The sequence below is a fragment of the Macaca nemestrina genome, chromosome 10 (genome assembly GCF_043159975.1).
Source record: "Macaca nemestrina isolate mMacNem1 chromosome 10, mMacNem.hap1, whole genome shotgun sequence".
Classification (NCBI taxonomy): Eukaryota; Metazoa; Chordata; class Mammalia; order Primates; family Cercopithecidae; genus Macaca; species Macaca nemestrina.
Genome location: NC_092134.1, coordinates 12,045,438 through 12,068,477, shown reverse-complemented (window position 1 = coordinate 12,068,477; position 23,040 = coordinate 12,045,438). Strand labels below are relative to the sequence as shown.

At 49.7% G+C, this 23,040-nt stretch overlaps 1 long non-coding RNA gene and 2 other non-coding genes across 3 annotated transcripts; 1 reads left to right on the top strand and 2 right to left on the bottom strand.

Annotated features, from left to right (window-relative positions):
• Positions 1-10,231: 10,231 nt before the first annotated feature.
• Positions 10,232-10,333, bottom strand: LOC112429145 (small nucleolar RNA U13). The gene has a single exon (XR_003021285.2). It is a non-coding gene; the product is annotated as a small nucleolar RNA U13 (small nucleolar RNA).
• Positions 10,334-12,479: 2,146 nt separating this feature from the next.
• On the top strand, positions 12,480-16,576 carry LOC139356626 (uncharacterized). The gene is made up of 3 exons (XR_011608738.1): positions 12,480-12,738; positions 14,102-14,227; positions 15,929-16,576. It is a non-coding gene; the product is annotated as an uncharacterized lncRNA (long non-coding RNA).
• LOC112429146 (small nucleolar RNA U13) lies at positions 16,249-16,350 on the bottom strand. The gene has a single exon (XR_003021286.1). It is a non-coding gene; the product is annotated as a small nucleolar RNA U13 (small nucleolar RNA).
• Positions 16,577-23,040: the final 6,464 nt, after the last annotated feature.

Here is a 23,040-nt window from a genome sequence, read left to right as displayed (position 1 = left end):
CTTTCTGTAAGGAAGTCTGAGGGCAGGGACAGAAACCGGAAACAAACTTCTCAGGAGCACTGGGCTTCCACAGTCGGAAACACGACCGCAGCACAAAGTATAGAGCCCAGAGCAGGGCATCAAGGCCTGCCTCTGTTTAGGCTGCTGTTGATTTATCTTTTCCTGTACAGAAAATATTTTAAAAATAAAACTAGTTGTAGGGAAGGCCACCAGCATTAAAAATGAACATTTCTCAGAACAATCCCAAATCTCTATCAAAAATGAACTGCCAATGAGGTGAAGCAGCCTCCTGTCTGACTAGATCTCCCCAAAACCTGTAAAGCTCCAGATCACCCCTAGACCTGGGTGAGATCTGCACATCAGGGCCAGCCTGGGTGTCGGTACGGGATCTGCCACGTACACACAGGCACAGGGGTCACTGGGGAGGCAGTGGGGGGCCGGGGGCTGGAGGGGCTCTCTGGGCTGGGTGTGCAGGACCCAGAAGGCTCTTCAAGCCCTGGAAGGTGACCTTGCGCTGACGTCCCCAGGTCAGATCCACAGGGCACTGAGGCCTGGTTGCTGCTCTCAGCGGAGGGTGCTGTCTGTCCAGAGAGTGCCTATAAATGTCCCGCAGCAGCAAATTAACCCAGGTGTTCACCTAGGCAGCCTTGGGGAGTCTGGCCTCTGGACTGTTGAAAAAGATGCACTAAAATGAGGAGGTCTCCAGGGTTCCCTGATGAAAAGAGAGAGTCCCCTGCACCTGGACCCTGAAAGACCAGGAGGTCTGATGACACAGGGGTGGGAGAGGTGACCCTGCCCCTCTATCAGGACCCTCAGCAAGATGGGGTCAGGAACTGGCACATTCCCATGGACAGCCTCCTGGAGCTCTTTGTTCTTTTCCCCTAATAATTGTTTTTTTCTCTCTAATCACCCAACCCAACTGACCTGTGTGCTTTTTAACAAAAAAGAAAATCATTCTGCTGTGGCAGGACAATCTCAGGGCACCCTCCCCTTGCTTGCACAGGTGCTCAGCGTCCTCTCATCTGCCTCTGTTGGGTTCCCCTTAAGAGAAGCCGCTCCAGTGTTCTCCCGGATGGAGTTCACTGATTTTGTGGACACGTCAGTAAGAAAGTGAGGGAAGCAATGGGACCGTGCACCCTTCCTGGCTTCCCCTCTTCCTGTTGCCCCTCCACACTCACACACTCTCATTTCCTCTTCCTGTTCAAACTTTATGTCCTCTACGTTTCCTCCTGCAGGGACAGTGGGAGAATGTCCTGACTTCTGGAAGAGAAGAATTGTGCATGTCAGAGCCCCCCAGTGCAGACAAAGCCCCGTGAAGGGGGTCCAGGGCAGACCCAGACTTCACTCGGATCCCCTTTTGCAGGAAGGGCCCACCTCTTCCTAAGGACAGCCCAGCTCCCTGCCTGGAGCACTTGAAGCTGCTCAGCAGGATTCAGGGCTGCGGCCTGGGGTCAGCAACCAGGGCAGCGCCAGGACAGTGGCAGGATGCCTGGGAAAGGTTTTATCCACAATGCAGACCCAGGACCTCACTCACCTGGGTGGGAGCAGGTCCTTCAGGATGACAATCCTAACAGAGGGAAGAAGGAATGGGGTAGGACTCCAAAGAGAAGCTCTTGACAATGGAAGGGGGGATGAAAAGGAAAGAGAGGATGAAAGAAGATGAGACAGGAACTCAATGACAGGCATGCTGTTGCCTCCATTCTCAGACCCTTTGAAATCTGCACATACCCGCTGCATGGATTCCTGCAGGAAGGGGAATGGGGTGGCCTTGGGAAAGGGCAGCAGGGAGAGTTAGAGTGCAGGTGGGAACCTGGGTTCCTGCTGCTCCTGGGATGATGGAGCCTAATCCTGGGAGTCTCTTGGTCCTCATCTCTACAGTCACCTCCTCCCAGGGCCTGGGTTTCTTTATATCTGTGAGTATCCGGCCTCTGATCTCCAACACACTTTTCCAGTCCTCACATTTCATAACTGTGACCAGGAAGGGTGGCCTGGGCCATCCTGTCCCTCTGAGAGTAGCTCACCATCTCCGTAACTTTCTGTGCATAACATGGACTTCCCTCTGTCCTCCCCACTTCAGGGCCTGTCTTCATTCTCTGGAGTAACACCCATTTCCTTTCTCCTTGTCACCTGCCACCATTCATCTTATTCTCCAATCACTGATGCAGTCACCATGGGTACACTGCCACCACCTCCAATTCATTCACCAGTTCACCAAACAGACCAACCCAGGGAGCGCCTCCCACCAGCCTGGAGTTACGTTGGGTCCTATGGGAGAGAATTACATCCAACTCACTGTGGCAACTGTTTTCTGGGTCTGGGATCACTTTGGGTACCTGGAGAGACACTGAATCTTCACAACAATTCCAGAGCCCATGAGAAAGAATGAACACAAGCTCAGGGGTCACGTAACTTGTGAAACTGCCTTAGTTCATAAGTGAGGTAGCAAGGAGTCTACAACAGGCGGGATCCTGGCCACCTGCATTGAGGGGACCGTTCAGGATTTCCTCCAAGCCGTGGGAGGACAGGGAGGGAACCTGGTGCCCGGGAGGGCTGAGCACAGGGTAGAGGCTGGATTGTGGGCAGCAGGGCAGTGCTATCTGGCCAGAGCAGTGGGCATGAGAGTGCAGAGAGCCCTTTCCCTGCTGCCAAGGACTCTGTCCTGGGCCTGGAGGATTCCAGGGATGAGGGCATTGAGACTGTGATACTCAGTGTGCAGCAAGCCCAGCACCCCTTCACACGTCCTCTCCAATGGGGAAGGTCTCGAGGTGCAGCTGCACTGGGGCCTTTCAAATGGAAGTAAATCCAGGTTTATTCCTCATCCCAGGATTTGGAATTTGGGTGACAACTGGGGTCCAGAAATGTGCTCAGGAATGTGTTTTCCTATTGCCTTTCTAGGATGCCAGGACATCTGTAGTTATCCCAGGGGAGAATTCTTTACCTTATCCAGCCCAGGGAACAGCCTTTCAACCAGGAATAGACCAGGAGGCAGCAGTCACAAGCCTGGAATTGCAGACGGAGAGGGCTAGCCTCTCCACGCAACTGCACTCGCTAGAAGGTGTTTGGCCCCTGGTTCCCGTGGTGCCTGCAAGGGAGTCCTGTACCCTAGATTCTATCCATTGTAGGTCGATGCCCAAAACCCGACCCAAAATCTCTGTGCACATTTCCCAGAGGTGCTCCCAGACATCACCCAAAGGCTTTGAGGTTTTGCTGAGGCAAAGGCAGGAAAGACGTGGTTTTCTGGGAAAGATCATTTTTCAATACCACAGCAAGAAAAGATGACGACAGGTACTGCACACTCAAAGCCCAGAGGCACCAAACCTCTCCCTCCTGAGCCAGCAGACAGTGACAAGGACAAAGCAGGCTTCCATACACATTTCGTTTCTCTTTTTAATTTCATCCCCACTTCCTCAGTCTCTAAAGCAGCAGACCAACCCCAAGCACTGCAGGCACCCTCTTCCATTGGGTCCCTCCTGGGGTTGTTCCAAATCCAAAGTGTCTTCTTCATCCCTGCTTCAACTATGTCTTCTGTTGACAATGGAGTCTCTAAAGCCTGTCAGAAGTGGGAAGACAACTATTCTAGAGGAAGACTCCTTCATCCCTCCTCCTCCAGCTGAGGTCAAGCTGGATGGCACAAGACCACTCTGCTCTCTCTCTCGGGCTGTTCAACCCTCCTTTGACTCTGTAGAGTCGAGAGTCTCCAACAAGACACTGCTCACAGGTGCAAACCCTCAGGAGAGAGCACCCCCTTCATCTTCTCACTTCTGCCTTTCCACTGGATCATTAGAGCTCTTTCCTCCAGTCCCATTCACCTGAAATTCCAACTTTGATGCACAGGTTTCTTAGTTAGATGAGTTTCACGAACAGACCCCATGCCAGGCTCAGAGCAGGTTCCCAAGAGTGTGTTCTGCGTGGATGGAAATGTTCTCTGTGCTGTTGCATATGGTGGCCGCTGGTACAAACTCTGTGGGGCACTGGAAATATGGCCAGTGTGACTGAGGCTTGGAACCTCTCATTTTGTTTTGATTAACTACACTGATGAATGAGTGAGTTATACACAGCACCTCCAGGTTGCGACTCCCATGCTGGATGGTGCAGCTCTAGAGATACAAACATGAGGAAGACATGACTCGCTCCCTGGGTGTCTCCTTGCAGTGGGGTTGGGTGCTCTGATCCCATCATTCATGTGTGGCTTCTGAGGGCCTTTGCAAGGAAACAGGATTTTTTTTAGCACCTGCACAAGGGCCAGGCACCATGAGATATAGGGATGTAATAATGAGGACAGTGTCTTGGCCCAGAGGGAAGCCGTCGGGGAGGGGGTGCACTTGTACACAGAGAAGTGAAATTAACCTTGTCTAGACAGGATCAGAGCAGAGGGACCCCAGGAAAATGGGGTCCTGAAGACCCCAGTGTTTGCAGGAGCCCACCCTCACCACTTTCTGACTTGGGTCAGATCCTGGGAAGACGCCTCGTTCAGTGGGAAGGTCCAACAGGCTGAACAGTGTGAGGAGGGAACTTCTGCCCACTCGAGCTAGAACCCAGCCTGGGGGTGTTTTCATGAGACCTTCATGGGGCCTAAGACAGGCTGCCCAGGGCTGAGCGCTGTGATGAGACGAAATGTGGAGGGCACATTCCTACCCTTGCACTGAACATCTGCAGCCACAATGCGGCTCCCCATGAGCGCAAGGATTCAGAGTCTGGGCCTGAGAACTCCAAGACCGTTTCAGAGAAAATCTCAAACCCACATCTTCTGGGCTGTGAAACGGAGGAGCAAGGGTGACTTAGGCTCTGGGATCCACCTCCATTGCTTTGCTGAGCTCGCCCTGAACGGGAGCCAGTGCCCTCGCACCTGCCAGGGAGCTACAGCTCGAGCAGCCATCGTGGCCAGGTGGGGCCACACTGCCTTCAGTTTCAATGCACTTCTGAGCCAGGCAATCTTTGGCTAGTGCCGTCTACAGAAGGGCACTCGACAGGCAACTTCCAAAAGCAGGTGGAAGATGGAAACTCATTTCTGTACAGCCCTAAAAAGGTCAGCCTGGGAAGCTCTGTGTGTCTGGCCTGACCTTGAGTCCATCCCTGCTGAACTATGTCCCCCCAGTCTAGCTCAGAGGACCGGAAACCTGATTCCTACTCTCTGCCTCTCGCCAGCTTCCAGGATGGAAGGACCTGCTTTGTCGCACAGCATGATGAAGACGCCAGTCCCCAACTCCTGTCACAGCTTCAACAGGAAGGAACCCCCATATCTTGAGAAATGTCAGAGATGTCCATGCAGGGTCACTCCAGCCAGGACCATCCCCCCTGCTCTTTCCCACTTAGAAGGAGCAGGAAAATCACTGGACTCAGAGGATGATGATGTCATGAGTCTCCTGACATTAAAACCCTGGGATCCATCCTCCCCCATCCCCACCCTCACCGGGCACGGGGACCCTTGTGACTTCCTTCTATCCCTCTATATCTTCTCCCTCTGCAGGCCCAGTCTGGGGCCCGAGCCCTGCCTTCTCCTGCGGAGTCCACTGAGCAGCTGTCCCTGGATTCCCGGAGCCCTTAGTCTTGTCGTCATTCCTTTTAGCATTGAGTTCCTCACCTTGGGTTTTTTCTCAAGCACCACTGGCAAAACTGCGTTCTAGAGAGTAAGAAATGCCTGGGACAGTCTTGTTATGAGAAGCATGCTTCTGTAGGCAAAAGTGACCCTTTTCAAATGGAGCATTCTCATTGTTTTGTGGGGATAAATATTAAGAGCTCAATTGCAGGCTAATGGATTTCTATGATGATACAAAGCATTTCACATGGGGTTTATGATCCAAACGGTTCCTCAAGCCATAATTTACCTGATTTTACATTTACATTTGCTTAAGCAAGAATCCTGTTTTCTTGCAAAGGCCCTCGGGAGCCATCAGACGCCTATTTCACCCAGGAGGTTTGGCAGGGAATCGGGTGGGGATTCTTCATGGGATCCGCTGACTTGATCTTTCCCGCCTTGCAATGCACAACCTACTGTGTTCTCCTAGGAATAGAGCCACGTCCCTGTCCCGATCCTCAGCCGTTGAAGAAGCCCCTTTGTCATTTTCCATAGTGCGTGTGGCCCCACCACACAGAAGCCGTGGCTGGCAGAGGTGGTGATGGGAGGCAGACTTTCCACATTCTTGGCAACATTATCTGCAGTGTAACTTTAGACTTCAGTTGAGAAGTCTGGAGAGAAATTTCGCCGAGTGCATGGAGGATGCTTTTTTCCCTGATTTCTACCAGAACTGGCTGGGCGGTGGCTGCAGGGTTACTGGGAAATTTCAAAGTGGGGTGGAGCCACAGGACTCCAGTGCAGGGGTCTGCTGGTGTTCCTGGTCCAGGCCTTGCTGACACTGGGGGGCGCTGGAAGGGCCTGTGCAGATGGGAAGAAGCTCCCACTGAAGCCGACACGGGTCCTTGCAAGGAAAATCTGGGAAGGGGGAGTGGCGACCCTGGCATGACCTCAAAGACAGGTGCTGGCAGTGAATAATATTGCTGAGGGGGATAAGGCCATCTGAAAAAGTTGCCTACTCCATGATTCCAGGCCTATACAATTCTGGGAGAGAAAACTCTAGAGACAGTGAACAGGACAGTTGTTGCCAGGGGCTTCTGGCAATGGGGAGAGAGATTGGCAGGGGAAACACTGGGCATGCAGCTAGTTCGTATGAGTGGTGAATGGCATTCGGAGTTTGTCACAACCCATAGAGGGCACAACACAGTGAACCTCCACGCAAACTCCTGACTTCAGTTCATAAGAATGTATCGATATTGGTCATTGTTACTGTGGGGGGGTGCATGGCAGCATATTCAAGCTTATGTACACGGCATTTGAGGTCAGGGCATGGAAAAGTACTGAGGTGCTGTGTGTTACTTATTTGTGCATGAGAATGAAACTCCTTGACCCTGAAAACAGGACAGGGAGCGGAGTGATAGGGAAGGCTGAAAACAGCCTCCTGAGAATGCGGTTCCAGTGCTTTTCCAAGGCCACAGGTGTCTCACGACCAGACCTCAAAAAAGCCATCCAGTGGATGTTTGTGGTTTAACAAGCCTTTTCAATAACTACGTGGGGGGTGGATTCTGGTTGCAGGGGACTCTCTTAGAAGAGCTGCCCTCCGACCCCGCTCAGCTGGAATTGTCTGAGAACTCATTCTTGGCATTCACTGCAAGCGGTAAGCTCTGGAGTTACAAATGGACCACATCACTGGAAAACTGGGTTAAGAAAAGTGTGGACAAAGGATCTGAGACATTTCTGTGAAGTCTGTTCCATGTTTATGTTAATTTCAAACCGTTCTACACAATGACTATTTTAGTCAAGGTTGGCAACACTGTTTCAGGAAGAGGCTCATCTGAGCGGATGTTTAATAGGAGGCTAAATGTGTCAATAGAAGATTCAGATGTTGCTTTCCAGTAAAAGGGAATCAATCTTTAAACTGTGAACACATCTTTACTTCTCCAGTTGCAGGAATAGCAATGACTTCATTTTAAATGTGTGTAGAGGAACTGCAAGACGACTAAGGCTTAACAGTGTGAGAGTTCTGTCTTCAATACAGGACACTGAACCCCCTAGAATCTTGATGATTGAATGAACTTTACTGACTTTCCACAGTACTTCAATGGATGGTTTTCTGGGATGAACTCAATTGTCTGGTCAGTTGTGGGTTTTTCTGACCCACTGCGTGGGACCAGCAACAGATGGTGCTGATTCCTTGGTAACCACAGTCAGATCTTAGAGGCAACAGCCCCCCAAATGTGTGACGATAAAGGCAGCTGTTGACATCTTGTTGGCAGGATTTATGAGAAATTCATGCGAATCGATTCACACTTCAACCTTTTGATTCCCTTGGGATCTTGAGAGATGTGGCTGAGCCCAGAGAAGAGCTCATCTCAGATGATGTTTCACACTCACCTGAGTATGTAACATTAGATCGAGATGTTGCTTTCTATGAACAGTGTCACAAATTTACATAGTGTATGTGTCTTTCTTTTCTAGTCATAAGACTAGCGATTGACTTAATAATTTAGATTTTTCACAGATGAACTCAAAGAAGACCATAGCATAACAGTGTTAGAGTTCTGTCTTAAATATGGGACACTGAACCAACCAGAATCAGGATGACTGAAGGAGCTGAACTGATTTTCCACAGTATCTTCAACTGATGGTTCTTCCCGCTGCACAGAACGGTGTGGCCAGTTGTGGATTTTTCTGACCCACGGCATGCAGCCAGCAATAAAGTATGCCGACTCCTCAGGACACTCTCCTATCCTGGAGTCAACATTCTCTCAAATTATTACAAGACAGACATCTTGCTGGGAAAGTATCATAGAGAAACTTAGAGTAATTGATCCACAGTTCAAACTTGTGTCCTCCTTTTTTGCTATCTGCACAGGAATCCAACTGAATCTGAGTCCAGCTCTGGGAACCCCCGCAGTGTGTGTTGCACTTAGTACTCAGCAGACTGTGTAGGCAAATACCTGCCTTCAGAGATGATATAGAGAGGCAGCAGGTACCAGTGAGCAAGAGCAGAGTGCGTAGAGCCTCACTGGCTGGGTTTCAATCCTGCTGAGGAGCCGTCTACTGGGAGTGCTGTATAGACCGGTCTGTGCCTCAGTTCCCTATTCTGAGATGTTCAAATATTGATATGGTGTCTGTTTGTCTTATAAGGCTAAACGTGACTGAATTCAGGTGAAGCCTTGAGGAGACTGGTGCTTCCTAAGTGCCCTAACGTGTTCAGTCATGAACTGCTTGGAAGAACAAGCCAGACTCTCGGTAGTGGTTGGATACAGACAGGGAACCTGCAGGCCTGTAGGAAAGTGAAATGCAGAAGCTCACTTTATTCTTCACATGTATTGATCCTTTTCCTCTCACAAAACACATCTGAACTGCGCACCCGTGACTCACACCTACAACATCTTGGAAGATGTGGTTGATCCCAGAGAGAACCTCAAATCCTAACACAGCCTCCTTCCTCCAGGTTTTCATCCTTCACCCAAAATATGGCAGTTTCCTCCACCCCAAGCTTCTGTGCAGGACAAGTCCAATGGTGTGACCTCCTCCCCCAGCATCTTAACACTGCTGGCTGCCTTGTGGTGAGCATAACTGGCCAGTTGGCTCCTCCAAGTGCCCAGTGGTCAGCTTGCCTCCCAAGGTGCCACAGCACTCAGGACATTCCAACCAATTGCCACATGATGGCTGTGCCAGGATTGAACTTCCCTTCCACTGAATGCGTGGGACAGTGACCCCCACTGTCTGTCTATAATTCCGATAGCAATGTGATCAGGGTGAACTCAGGCCTGCCTAAGGGGCAGTGACTACACCTACACAGAGTGGGCCCCTTCCTGCTCACATCCCCCTCACCAGGACTCAGTTTCCACAAACTCCTCATGCCTCCCTAGGACGTGCAGGGTGGGGGACAGTCCCTCTCTAAATTCTGGAGGGAAAAGCCATTATTTGCATGTTTCAAGCTCATAGTTTTACAGTTCTGTCAACCTTAGGGAGAATTCGTCCTCATCCATTCCCTCCATCTGTAGGGGAAGCATTCTAATCAATTGGACTTTGGTTCTACGTTTGTGGGTCAGGAGTTGTGGTTATGGGCTGCAGTACCATGTTTGGCCAGGATTGGGACTCATAGTATACCTGTGTCTCAGGTGATTGTAGGAAGAGTGCTAAAACGGATGACCCCAGTTGGAACCACAATTGGTATTTAGAAGCAGATGTTCTCTAATTGCAAGGAGAGAGGAGGAAGTGCTGTTATCTGAGGACACAAATGTGGGCAGCCCCAAAACAATGCATATCCAGACAGGTCCTCTAAGAGGGAACTGCCTGGCCACAGCATTTCCATTTCCCATCTTGGAGGACTCTATGGATAAGTCCCTCAAATTGCCAACTGCTAATGTGAACTCTTCCACTCACAGGGTGACAGATGGAACAAAAGGCAACATGCTAATCGGCGCATGGCCTTGGTGACAGGTCACCCAGGGATGATGAAACACACAACACAGGCTGGCTCTGGGTTCCGACTGTTCCGATCCACACATGTGTATTGCTACAGGTACAAGGGTGTGGTTTCTAGCACCTGTTTTGTTTCAAAACAGGATCATTCCCTCCACACTATTATTTTCTATTTATAAAAACAAGTTACAGGAGAAAAAGGACCTGCCCCGTCCTATATAGTTGACAGTGTGGACACACAAAGCGAACATTTGAGAATAAAAAGTTCCTTCTATTTGTTATTGTGACATGGGTAACGTGCTGTTGTAAAAAAAATTTGGAGGCGGCACATCTCACACGTATCCGTGAAAATTCAATCATCATGCTGGTGAACTACAGAAGGATCTGCCATTGCATTCTTCATTAGAAAAGCCATGCTTCTGTATCTCTCCTTTTACTGAGTCACCAGACATTTGTAGGTGTGCTACTTTAACAATTTCTTAAGATTGAATAAAAAACACATGGTGGAAATTCACTTTAAGAAATTCAGGCCGGGCACGGTGGCTCACGCCTGTAATCCCAGCACTTTGGGAGACCAAGGCGGGCGGATCATGAGGTCAGGAGATCGAGACCATCCTGGCTAACACGGTGAAACCCCATCTCTACTAATAAAACAAAAAATTAGCCGGGCGTAGTGGTGGGCGCCTGTAGTCCCAGTTACTCAGGACACTGAGGCAGGAGAATGGCGTGAACCCGGGAGGCGGAGTTGCAGTGGGCTGAGATCGCGCCACTGCGCTCCAGCCTGGGCGACAGAGCGAGACTCTGCCTCAAAAAAAAAAAAAAAAAAAAAAAAAAAAATTCAGTGTCCCTCACTAAGAAACATTGTGAAACTATACAAATGGTTCTCTTATCACCCATGTATATTACCTTTTGTCTGCATGCTTCTACGTCTATGTACTTAGTTGTGTCTCAGTCTCTGTGAGTTCATCGAGCAATTTCACATGGATGCAAAGAGTGAGATGATAGATAATGGAGACTCTGAAGGGTGAGGGGGTGGGAGGGAAGGGATGATGGGAAATTGGTTAATAAATTCAATGTTTATTACTCCGGTGATGGATACCCTAAATGTCCTGACTTGACCACTGCACATATCTATGAGTGTATCCAAATTCCACATGTATTCCATAAATTTGTACAAAAAATAATAAATCATTTTATTGATGATAAATAATACTGTTTATAAATTATATCATTTGTAATAAATAAAATATTTTATAACAACGCATTTTATGTAAAATAAATTCTTCTTTATAAATTATCATTTGTTTATTTGTATAAATAAATGGCACTCACACAATGTCCATCTTGGGAGGATGATAGACCCTGGCTCCAGGAATATTTCATCTGAGTCCTGCATTCCCCTCTTGGACCCAAAGCGAGTGGATCCCAGTCTGGAGGAGGAAGAGCTGGTGGACAACCCTGGAGTTCTGTGACCAGTAGAACCCTCGACAGGGTCCCGGGAGGCCGCAGAGTTGAGGTTTCCTCTCTGTGCCCAGAGAGAAGCAGGTTGCTAGCATTAGAGCCTGGCCTGGACTTGTGCCTAGGGTTTGCCTTGCTTTCGGTGGCCCTGGGCCCCCAAGTTAGAATTAGAGGTCTCTGCTTGGGTGACTCTCCAGGGATGTGACTCAAAGGAGGGACAACAGTGCCTCCAAAGAGACAATTGGTCCTGGTCCCTGGGTCACCATGGGGTCCTCCGTCTAGAGGAGCCCCACCTGTTCAGGCGGAAGCTTCCCCCATAGGGTGTGTGGTGCTCAGACCTCTCTCCTTCCGGCTGAGCTGCTGACTGACACAAAGTTGGAACTCAGATCTGGGGTCACCAGTCTGCTCCCAGAGCCCATGGGTGCCGCTGAAACTGCCAACCTCAAGGAACTGGGCTTGTGCTGCCCAACGTGGAGCAGGGCTGCTCAGTGTGGGGCCAAACACTGTTCCCAATGCTGGGGGCGTAAGAAGCAGCTACAGAGCCAGAGGCAGTGGGGGAACCAGGGTGATGAAGGAGGGACAACAAAGAACATCTGGGTGCTTGCTAGTGGGGGTGACCAAGATGGAATTTGTAGATGATGAACCTCCAAAGCTGAGTGTGTTTTGGGCTGCCCTGGCAGGTGGGCCCTGGAGCAGAGGTTAGGGCTAGAGCTGGAGCTGGGCTACCAGATCTCCAAACTGGAAACAGCAGTCAGAGGTGGGGGCTGCATGCTGCTGTCCATCAAGGACTCCCAGGACAGGCTGAATGGTGCCTGAAGGGTTTCTGGGAAGTTTTATGATTGGGGTGGAGCTGCAAGACCTCAGTGCAGAAGGCTCGTGGTGTCCCTGGTGGAGGCCTTGCTGTCACTGGGGTACGTCTGAAGGGCCTGCGCAGATGGGGAAAAGCTCACACTGGGGCCAACATAAGGCCTTGCAAGGAAAGGCTGGGAAAGGGGAGTGGTGTCCATGGGGGTGACCTCAAAGTCAGGGGCTGGCAGTCAATGTATATTGCTCAGTGAGATAAGTCAGTCTGAAAAAGCTGCCTTCTCCACGACTCTTAGTGCATAATATTCTGAGAAAGAAAACTAGAGAGACAGTAAATAGGACAGTTTTCTCTTAAAAATGGGACACTGATCCAACCAGAATCATGATAACTGAATGAACTCCACTGACTTTCCACAGTACTTTCCATTGATTGCTTATCTGGATGAACTCGGTTGTGTGGCCAGTTGTGGACTTTTCTGACCCACTGCGTTGGTCCAGCAATAGAATAGACTGTGCTGATGTTTCAGGTACTACTCTCTGATCTTGGATGGAACATTGCTTCCAAATGTATTACAGGAGAGACAACTATTGATATCTTGCTGCCAGAATTCCATAGAGAAATTCTTAGTAATTTAGTTAGAGTTCAAACTTTGGAGCCCCTGTCGAAACAACTCCACAGGAAGCCACCTGAATCTGAGTTGGGCTCTAGGAAGAGCTTGCAGTTCGGGTTGCACTGAAAACCCAGCAGACTGATGTCTGGGAAAATACCTGCCTTTATATGAGGCTTTAGAGAGAGGCAGCATATCCTAAGTGAGCAACAGCACAGCGCCTGGAGCCTCACTAGCTGGGTTCAAATCCCACTGAGGAGCTCTACGTACCTGGCCATGTTGTATAGACCTCTCTATGCCTCAGTGCCTGGTTTTCAGAGGTTCAAAAGTTAATATGGTCTCTGTTATGCTTTAAAGCTAAACATGGTTGAATTCAGGTAAAGTCTTAAATAGACTAGTTCCTTCTAAGTGCACTGAAGTATCCACTCATTAAATGTTCCAAAGAACAAGCCAGACTCTTGGTAGTGGTTGAATGCAGACGAAGAGCTGGCATGGCTTTAGGGAAGTGAAAGACAGAGACTCACTTCGTTCTTTACCTGGGGTGATCCTTTCCCTCTCATGGAACATATCTGGGCTGGGTGCATGTGATTCATACCTGTAACATTTTGGAAGATGTGGTTGATCCCAGAGGACCTCACATCTAACACAGTCTCCTTCAGGTTTCCACACCTGACCCAAAATATGACAGTTTCCTCCAAACCAAGCCTCTGTAAAGGATAAGTTCAATGGTGTGCCCTCCTCCACCAGTATCTTCGCACTGGCAAGGGGCTCGTGGTGAGCCTCCATGGCCTGTTGACTACTCCAAGTGCCCAGGGGTCAGCTTCGCTCCCAAGCTCCCTTGGTTCCCTTCCACTGACCAGGCCTGGATGAGCAAGAATGGGAATTATCTAGGGATGTGGGCCTCTGAGTAGTTGCTTCAGTGCAAGAATGAGTGAAGACAGTGACCCCCACTGTCTCACTGACCGTAATTCCGATAGCAATGAGATCAGGGTGAACTTAGTCACTGCCTAAGAAGGGCAGTGAATGCACCTGCACAGAGAACCTTCCTGCTCATATCCTTCCTCACCAGGACTCAGTTTCTACAAACTCCTCATGCCTCCTAGGCCCTGCAGGGGTGGAGGAAACTTCCTCTCCAAATTCTGGAGGGAAAAGCCATCATTTGCATGTTTCAAGCTCATAGTTTTACAGTTCTGTCATCCTTAAGGAGAATTCGTCCTCATCCATTCTCTCCATCTGTAGGGGAAGCATTCTAATCAACTGGACTTTGGTTCTATGTTTGTAGGTCAGGAGTTGTGGTCATGGGCTGCAGTACCATGTTTGGCCAGGATTGGGACTCATACATAGTGTGTCCGAAATTGCTGGGTTCTTGGTCTCGCTGACTTCAAGAATGAAGTCCCAGACCCTCGCGGTAAGTGTTACAGTTTTTAAAGATGGTGTGTCTACAGTTTGTTCCTTCTGATGTTCGGACGTGTTTGGAGTTTCTTCCTTCTGGTGGGTCCGTGGTCTCGCTGGTTTCAGGAGTGAAGCCGCAGACCTTCACGGTGAGTGTTACAGCTGTTAAGGCAGCGTGTCTGGAGCTGTTCATTCCTCCCGGTGGGTTCATGGTCTTTGCTGGCCTCAGGAGTGAAGCTGCAGACTTTCGAGGTGTTACAGCTCATAAAAGCAGCACGGACCCAAAGACTTAGCAGCAGCAAGATTTATTGCAAAGAGCGAAAGAACAAAACTTCCCCAGAATGGAAGGGGACGGAAGCAGGTTGCTGGTGGCTGGCTCAGGCAGCCTGCTTTTATTCCCTTATCTGGCCCCACCCACATCCTGCTGATTGGTCCATTTTACAGAGAACTGATTGGTTTGTTTTACAAACCTTGAGCTAGACACAGGGTGCTGATTGGTGTATTTGCAATCCCCTAGCTAGACACAGAGTGCTGATTGGTGCATTTACAATCCTTTAGCTAGACACAGAGTGTTAGAAAAGTTCTCCAAGTCCCCACTAGGTTAGCTAGATACAGAGTACTGATTGGTATATTTACAAATCTTGAGCTAGTCACAGAGTACTGATTGGTGTATTTACAATCCCTTAGCTAGACATAAAGGTTTTCCAAGTGCCCACTAGACCCAGGAACCCGGTTGGCTTCACCTAGTGGATCTTGCACCAGGGCCGCAGGCGGAGCTGCCCACCAGTCCCTGGCCATACACCCCCCACTCCTCAGCCCTTAGGCGGTTGATGGGACTGGGCGACGCGGAGCAGGGGGTGGCGCTCATCCAGGAGGTTCAGGCCTCCCGGGAGCCCACGGCGGGGGGAGGGGCGGGGGTTCGGCCAGGGCAGGTTTGAGGTCCGGAGCCCTGCCCCACGGGGAGGCATCTGAGGCCCAGCGAGAATTCGAGTGCAGCACCAGCAGGCCGGCACTGCTGGGAAACCCGGCGGACCCTCTGCAGCTGCTGGCCCAGGTGCTAAGCCCTTCACTGCCCGGGGCCACCAGAGAGGGTCTGCTGCTCCATGTGCGGGACCCGCCGAGCCCACCTACCAGGAACACGCGCTAGCCCGCGAGCGCTGCCTGCAGCCCCGGTTCCCGCAGGCACCTCTCCCTCCACACCTCCCTGCAACCAGAGGGAGTCAGCTTCGGCCTCAGCCAGCCCAGAGAGGGGCTCCCACAGTGCTGTGGCAGGCTGAAGGGCTCCTCAGGCGCCACCAGAGTGGGCGCCAAGGCCAAGAAGGCACTTAGAGCGAGGGCTGCTAGCATGTTGTCACCTCTCAATAGTATACTTGTCTCAGGTGATCGTGGGTCATGGGCTAAAGTACCATGTTTGGCCAGGATTGGGACTCATAGTATACCTGTGTCTCAGGTGATTGTAGGAAGAGTGCTAAAACAGATGACCCCAGTTGGAACCACAATTGGTATTTAGAAGCAGATGTTCTCTAATTGCAAGGAGAGGGGAGGAAGTGCTGTTATCTGAGGACACAAATGTGGGCAGCCCCAAAACAATGCATATCCAGACAGGTCCTCTAAGAGGGAACTGCCTGGCCACAGCATTTCCATTTCCCATCTTGGAGGACTCTATGGATAAGTCCCTCAAATTGTCAACTGCTAATGTGAACTCTTCCACTCACAGGGTGACAGATGGAACAAAAGACAACATGCTAATCGGCGCATGGCCTTGGGTGACAGGTCACCCAGGGATGATGAAACACACAACACAGCCTGGCTCTGGGTTCCGACTGTTCCGATCCACACGTGTATTGCTACAGGTACAAGGGTGTGGTTTCTAGCACCTGTTTTGTTTCAAAACAGGATCATTCCCTCCGCACTATTATTTTCTATTTATGAAAACAAGTTACAGGAGAAAAGGGACCTGCCCTGTCCTATATAGTTGACAGTGTGGACACACACAAAGCGAACATTTGAAAATAAAAAGTTCCTTCTATTTGTTATTGTGACATGGGTAACGTGCTGTTGTAAAAAAAATTTGGAGGCAGCACATCTCACATGTGTCCGTGAAAATTCAATCATCATGCTGGTGAGCTACAGAAGGATCTGCCATTGCATTCTTCATTAGAAAAGCCATGCTTCTGTATCTCTGCTGTTACTGAGTCACCAGACATTTGTAGGTGTGCTACTTTAACAATTTCTTAAGATCGAATAAAAAACACATAGTAGAAATGTAATTTAAGAAATTCAGTGTTCCTAAGAAACATTGTGAAACTATAGAAATGGTTCTCTTATCACCCATGTACATTACCTTTGTCTGCATGCTACTAAGTCTATGTACTAAGTTATGTCTCAGTCTCTGTGAGTTCATTGAGCAATTTCACATGGATGCAGAGGGTGGGATGATAGATAATGGAGACTCTGAAGGGTGAGGGGTGTGGAGGGAAGGGATGATGGGAAATTGCTTAATAAATTCAATGTTCATTTCTCTGGTGATGGATACCCCAAGTGCCTCAACTTGACCACTGCACGATCTATGATTGTAACAAAATTGCACACATATCCCATAAATTTGTACAAATAAAAAGAAATTAAAAAATGGCACTCAACACAAGTTTTATCCTGGGAGGATGATGGACCCTGGCTCCAGGAATATTTCCTCTGAGTCCTGCATTCCCCTCTTGGACCCAAAGCGAGTGGATCCCAGTCTGGAGGAGGAAGAGCTGGTGGACAACCCTGGAGTTCTGTGACCAGTAGAACCCTCGACAGGGTCCCGGGAGGCCGCAGAGTTGAGGTTTCCTCTCTGTGCCCAGAGAGAAGCAGGTTGCTAGCATTAGAGCCTGGCCTGGACTTGTGCCTAGGGTTTGTCTTGCTTTTGGTGGCCCTGGGCCCCCAAATTAGAATTAGAGGTCTCTGCTTGGGTGACTCTCCAGGGATGTGACTCAAAGGAGGGACAACAGTGCCTCCAAAGAGACAATTGTTCCCAGTCCCTGGGTCACCATGGAGTCCTCTGGTTAGGGGAGCCCCACCTGTTCAGGCGGAAGCTTCCCCCATAGGGTGTGTGGTGCTCAGACCTCTCTCCTTCCGGCTGAGCTGCTGACTGACACAAAGTTGGAACTCAGATCTGGGGTCACCAGTCTGCTCCCAGAGCCCATGGGTGCCGCTGAAACTGCCAACCTCAAGGAACTGGGCTTGTGCTGCCCAACGTGGAGCAGGGCTGCTCAGTGTGGGGCCGAACACTGTTCCCAATGCTGGGGGCGTAAGAAGCAGCTACAGAGCCAGAGGCAGTGGGGGAACCAGGGTGATGAAGGAGGGACAACAAAGAACATCTGGGTGCTTGCTAGTGGGGGTGACCAAGATGGAATTTGTAGATGATGAACCTCCAAAGCTGAGTGTGTTTTGGGCTGCCCTGGCAGGTGGGCCCTGGAGCAGAGGTTAGGGCTAGAGCTGGAGCTGGGCTACCAGATCTCCAAACTGGAAACAGCAGTCAGAGGTGGGGGCTGCATGCTGCTGTCCATCAAGGACTCCCAGGACGGGCTGAGTGGTGGCTGAAGGGTTACTGGGAAGTTTAATAGTTGGGGCGCAGCTGCAAGACCTCAGTGCTGGAGGCTCGTCGTGTCCCTGGTGGAGGCCTTGCTGCCACTGGGGTATGTCTGAAGGGCCTGGGCAGATGGGAAGTTTAAGGTCCCCTAAGCTGGCCGCACCATGGTCAAGCCATCATGACATTCCCCCGCCCTTGTGATAATGTACTTTGTGATATTCCCCTTCCTTGTGAATGTGCTCCGTAACATTCCTCCTCGCCCTGTGACAATACACCCTCCCCAGCTTTGTGAATGTACTTTATAACATCCTCCCTGCCCTTGAGAATGTACATCCATCCCCTGCCCACAAAAAATTGCTCCTGACTCCACCACCTATCCCAAACCTGTAAGAACCAATGATAATCTCACCACCCTTTGCTGACTCTTTTTTTGGACTCAGCTCACTTGCATCCAAGTGAATAAACAGCCCTGTTGCTCACACTAAACCTGCTCAGGTGGTCTCTTACAAGGATGCATGTAACATTTGGTGCTGAAGACCCAGGACAGAACTCCTTCGGGAGACCAGTCCCCTGTCCTCACGCTCCCTCCATGAGGAGATCCACCTACGACCTCAGGTCACCGGACCAGCCAGCCCGAAGACCATCTCACCAATTTCAAATTGGTAAGTGGTTCTTCGCACTTGGGTAAGGGTTTTTTTCGCTGTCTACCTAGCCTCTGTTGACTCCCTTCAATCTCTATCCTTTCAATTTCAGTTTCCCTTCCTGGTAGAGACAAAAAGGAGACACATTTTATCCATGCATTCAAAAACTCCGATGTCAGTCACGGACTTGGAAAGATGGTCTTCCCTTGGTGTCTGATCACCGTGGGGATGCCTGCCTTGATCATTCATCCACATTCCGTTGGTGGCAGGTCAATTGCGGGGACTCCTGTTTTGGCTGCTCACCCACTTTACAGCCCAAGACAAAATTAGGGATGCCTACTGGAAGCCTGGTAGCTGTTCACCTCTGTTTCTCTGTGTCTCTACCTTCCTCTTTAAACTTACCTTCTTCACTATGGGCAACCTAACCCCATCCATTCCTCCCTCTTCCCCCTTAGCCTGTGTTCTTAAAAACCTAAAACCCTTGGCCAGGCGCGGTGGCTCAAGCCTGTAATCCCAGCACTTTGGGAGGCCGAGACGGGCGGATCACGAGGTCAGGAGATCGAGACCATCCTGGCTAACACGGTGAAACCCCGTCTCTATTAAGAAATACAAAAAACTAGCCGGGCGAGGTGGCGGGTGCCTGTAGTCCCAGCTACTCGGGAGGCTGAGGCCAGAGAATGGCGTAAACCCGGGAGGCGGAGCTTGCAGTGAGCTGAGATCCGGCCACTGCACTCTAGCCTGGGTGACAGAGCGAGACTCCGTCTCAAAAAAAAAAAAAAAAAAAAAAAAAAAAAAAAAAAAAAAAAACCTAAAACCCCTTTGACTAACACCTGACCTAAAATCTAAACGTCCTATTTTCTTCTGTAATACCGCCTGGCCCCAATACAAACTTGACAGTAGTTCCAAGTGGCCAGAGAGTGGCACTTTTGATTTGTCTATCCTACAAGACCTAGATAATTTTTGTCAAAAATTAGGCAAATGGTCTCAGGTGCCTGACATCCAGGCATGTTTTACACTTTGCTCCCTCCCTAGTCTCTGCTCCCAGTGCGACTCATTCCAGATTTTCCTTCTTTCTCTCCCGTCCGCTCCTTCGGTCTCCACCCCAAGCTCAGAGTCCTCCGAATCCTCCTTTCCACTGACCCCTCTGACCTCTTCTCCTCATCCCCGGCCACCCTTTGCCAGGCTGAATCGGGCCCCAATTCTTCTGCAGCCTCTGCTCCCCTCACCCTATAACCCTTCTATTACCTCCCTCCTCACACCAGGTCTGGCTCACAGCTTCATTCCATGACTAGCTCTCCCCTACCTGCCCAAAAATGTCCTCTTAGAGAGGTGGCTGGAGCTGAAGGCACAGTCAGGGTACATGTGCCTTTTTCTCTATCAGACCTTTCCCAGATCAGCCAGCTTTTAGGATCTTTCTCATCCGACCTCCCACTAAATACATATGGGAATTCCAATATCTCAGTCCTACAATTTAACCTGGCGTGACTTAAATGTCATCCGGACCTCTACCATCTCCCCAGATGAACGAGAAAGAGTTTATTTTCTAGCCCAGCCCTATGCAGACAGCCGCCAGCTTCATGAGCCAGGCCTCCAAGAGGACACCAGGGCAGTTCCCCAAGAGGATCCCCATTGGCAATACCAGATGGACTCCCCAGGTATAGCTAGGCGAGATTACATGGTCTCCTGTCTAGTCGAGGGGCTCAAAAACGCAGCATACAAAGTTGTTAATTATGACAAGCTAAAAGAAACAACCCAAGGTAAAGATAAAAACCTAGCCCACTTCATGGCCCACTTAGCAGCTACCCTTAGACGCTTTACAGTCCTAGACCTAGAGAGACCAGAAGGCCACCTTATCCTTAATATTCATTTTATCACCCAATCCTCTCCTTACATTAGAAAAAAACTCCAAAAGTTGGATTCTGGCCCTCAAACCCCACAACAGGATTTAATCAACCTCACCTTCAAGGTGTTCAGTAACAGAAAAGAAGCTGCCAAGTGGCAATGTATCTCTGAGTTACAGCTACTTGCCTCCACTGTAAGACAACCCACAACCACATCTCCAGCATAGAAAACAGAACATCCAAGCCACAGCTCCCAGGGGCTCCTTCAAAACCTCCTCCTGGACCTTGCTTCAAATGTCAAAAGCCTGGCCACTGGGCCTCAGAATGCCCGCAGCCCAGGATTCCTCCTAGGCCATGCCTTGTTTGTGCGGGCCCCCACTGGAGGTCAGACTGTCCAACTCACATCGTCGCCACTCCTAAAGCTCCTGGAGCTCACATCCAATGTTCTTTGGCTGACTACTTCCCAGATCTCGTTGGCTTAGTGGCTGAAGACTGATGCTGCTCAATCGCCTCGAAAGCCCCCTGGACCATCATGGATGCTGAGCTCTGGGTAACTCTCACAGTGGAGGGTAAATCCTTCCCCTGTTTAATCAATTCGGGGGCTACCCACTCCACGTTACCTTCTTTTCAAGGGCCTATTTCCCTTGCCCCGTAACTGTTGTGGGTATTGACGGCAAGGCTTCTAAACCTCTTAAAACTTCCCAACTCTGGTGCCAACTTGGACAACATTCTTTTATTCACTCTTTATTAGTTATCCCCAACTGCCCAATTCCCTTATCAGGCCAAGACATTTCAACTAAATTTTCTGCTTCCTTGACTATTCCTGGACTACAGCCACATCTCATTGCTGCCTTTTTGCCCGATTCAAGGCCTCCTTTGAATCCTCCTCTCATGTCTCCCTACCTTAATCCACAAGTGTGGGATACCTCTACTCCCTCCTTGGCAACCAATCAGGCACCCCCTTACCATCCCATTAAAACCTCATCACCCTTACCCTGCTCAGCATCAGTACCCCATCCCATAACAGGCTTTAAGAGGACTAAAGCTTGTTATCACTCACCTGTTACAATATGGCCTTTTAAAGCCTACAAATTCTCCTCACAACTCCCCTACCCTACCTGTCCAGAACCAGACAATCTTACAGGTTGGTTCAGGATCTTTGCCTTATTAACCAAATTGTCTTACCTATCCATCCTGTGGTGCCAAACCATATACTCTCCTATCCTCAATACCTCCCCCTCCACAACTCATTATTCTGTCCTCGACCTCAAAGATGCTTTCTTCACTATTCCTTTGCACCCCTCATCAAGGGACTTTCACATGGACTGACCCTGACACCCACCAATCTCAGCAACTCACCTGGACTGTACTGCCGCAAGGCTTCAGAGACAGCCCCCGTTACTTCAGTCAAGCTTTCTCATGATCTACTTTCTTTCCATCCATCTGTTTCTCACTTTATTCAATATATGGACGACCTTCTCCTCTGCCGCCCCTCTTATGAATCTTCCCAACAAGACACCCTCCTGCTCCTTCAACATCTATTCTCAAAGGGGTATCACGTATCCCCCTCTAAAGCCCAAATTTCTTCCCCATCCGTTACCTGTCTCAGCATAGTCCTTCAGCAAAACACACATGCTCTCCCTGCTAAATCGTGTCCAGCTAATCTCTGAAATCCCAACCCCTTCTACAAAGCAACAACTCCTTTCCTTCCTTGGTGTGGTTGGATACTTTCGCCTTTGGATAGCAGGTTTTGCGGTCCTAACTAAACCACTATATAAACTCACAAAGGGAAACCTGACTGATCCCATAGACCTTAAGTCCTTTCTTCTTTTTGTTCCTTAAAGACAGCCCTAGAAACAGCTCCCACATTAGCACTGCCTAACTTGTCCCAATCTGTCTTCTTACATAGGCTGAAATACAAGGTTATGCAGTCAAGAGTTCTTACACAGGAACCAGACCCACAACCTGTAGCCTTCCTACCCAAACAACTTAACCTCACAGTTCTAGGCTGGCCCTCATGTCTACGTGTGGTGGCAGCCACCACTTCGATACTTCTAGAGGCCCTCGAGATCACAAACCATGCGCCACTTACCCTCTACAGCTCTCATAACTTTCAAAATCTATTTGCCTCCTTACACTTGGCACATATATTTTCTGCCCCCACTGACTCCTCCAACTATACTCACTATTGGTTGAAACTCTCACAATTACCATTGCTCCTGGCACAGACTTCAACCTGGTCTCTCACCTTACACCTAGCACCAAACCTGAACCTCATAACTGTATCTCTCTAATCTATATGGCATCCTCCCCATTTCCCCATATTTCCCTCTTTCCTGTTCCTAATCGCTGGGAACAAGCCCCCCAAATCTGGCCATAAACAGGCCATGAGAAACTGGCCATAAACAAAATCTCTGCATCACTGTGACATGCTTGTGATGGCCATGACGCCCACGCTGGAGGCTGTTGGTTTACCGGAATGAGGGCAAGGAACACCTGGCACACCCAGGTTGGAAAACCGCTTAAGGCGTTACTAAACCACGGACAATAGCATAAGCAGTGTGTGCCTTAAGAACATGCTCCTGCTGCAGATAACAAACCAGAGCATGTCCCTTTGTTTCCCATAAGGAATGCTTTTAGCTAACCTATAATCTACAGAAATAATCCTTATCACTGGCTTGCTGTCAACAAATATGTGGGTCAAATTCTGTTCATGGCTCTCAGCTCTGAAGGCTATCAGCCCTCCTGATTCCCACTCTGCATTCTATTTATG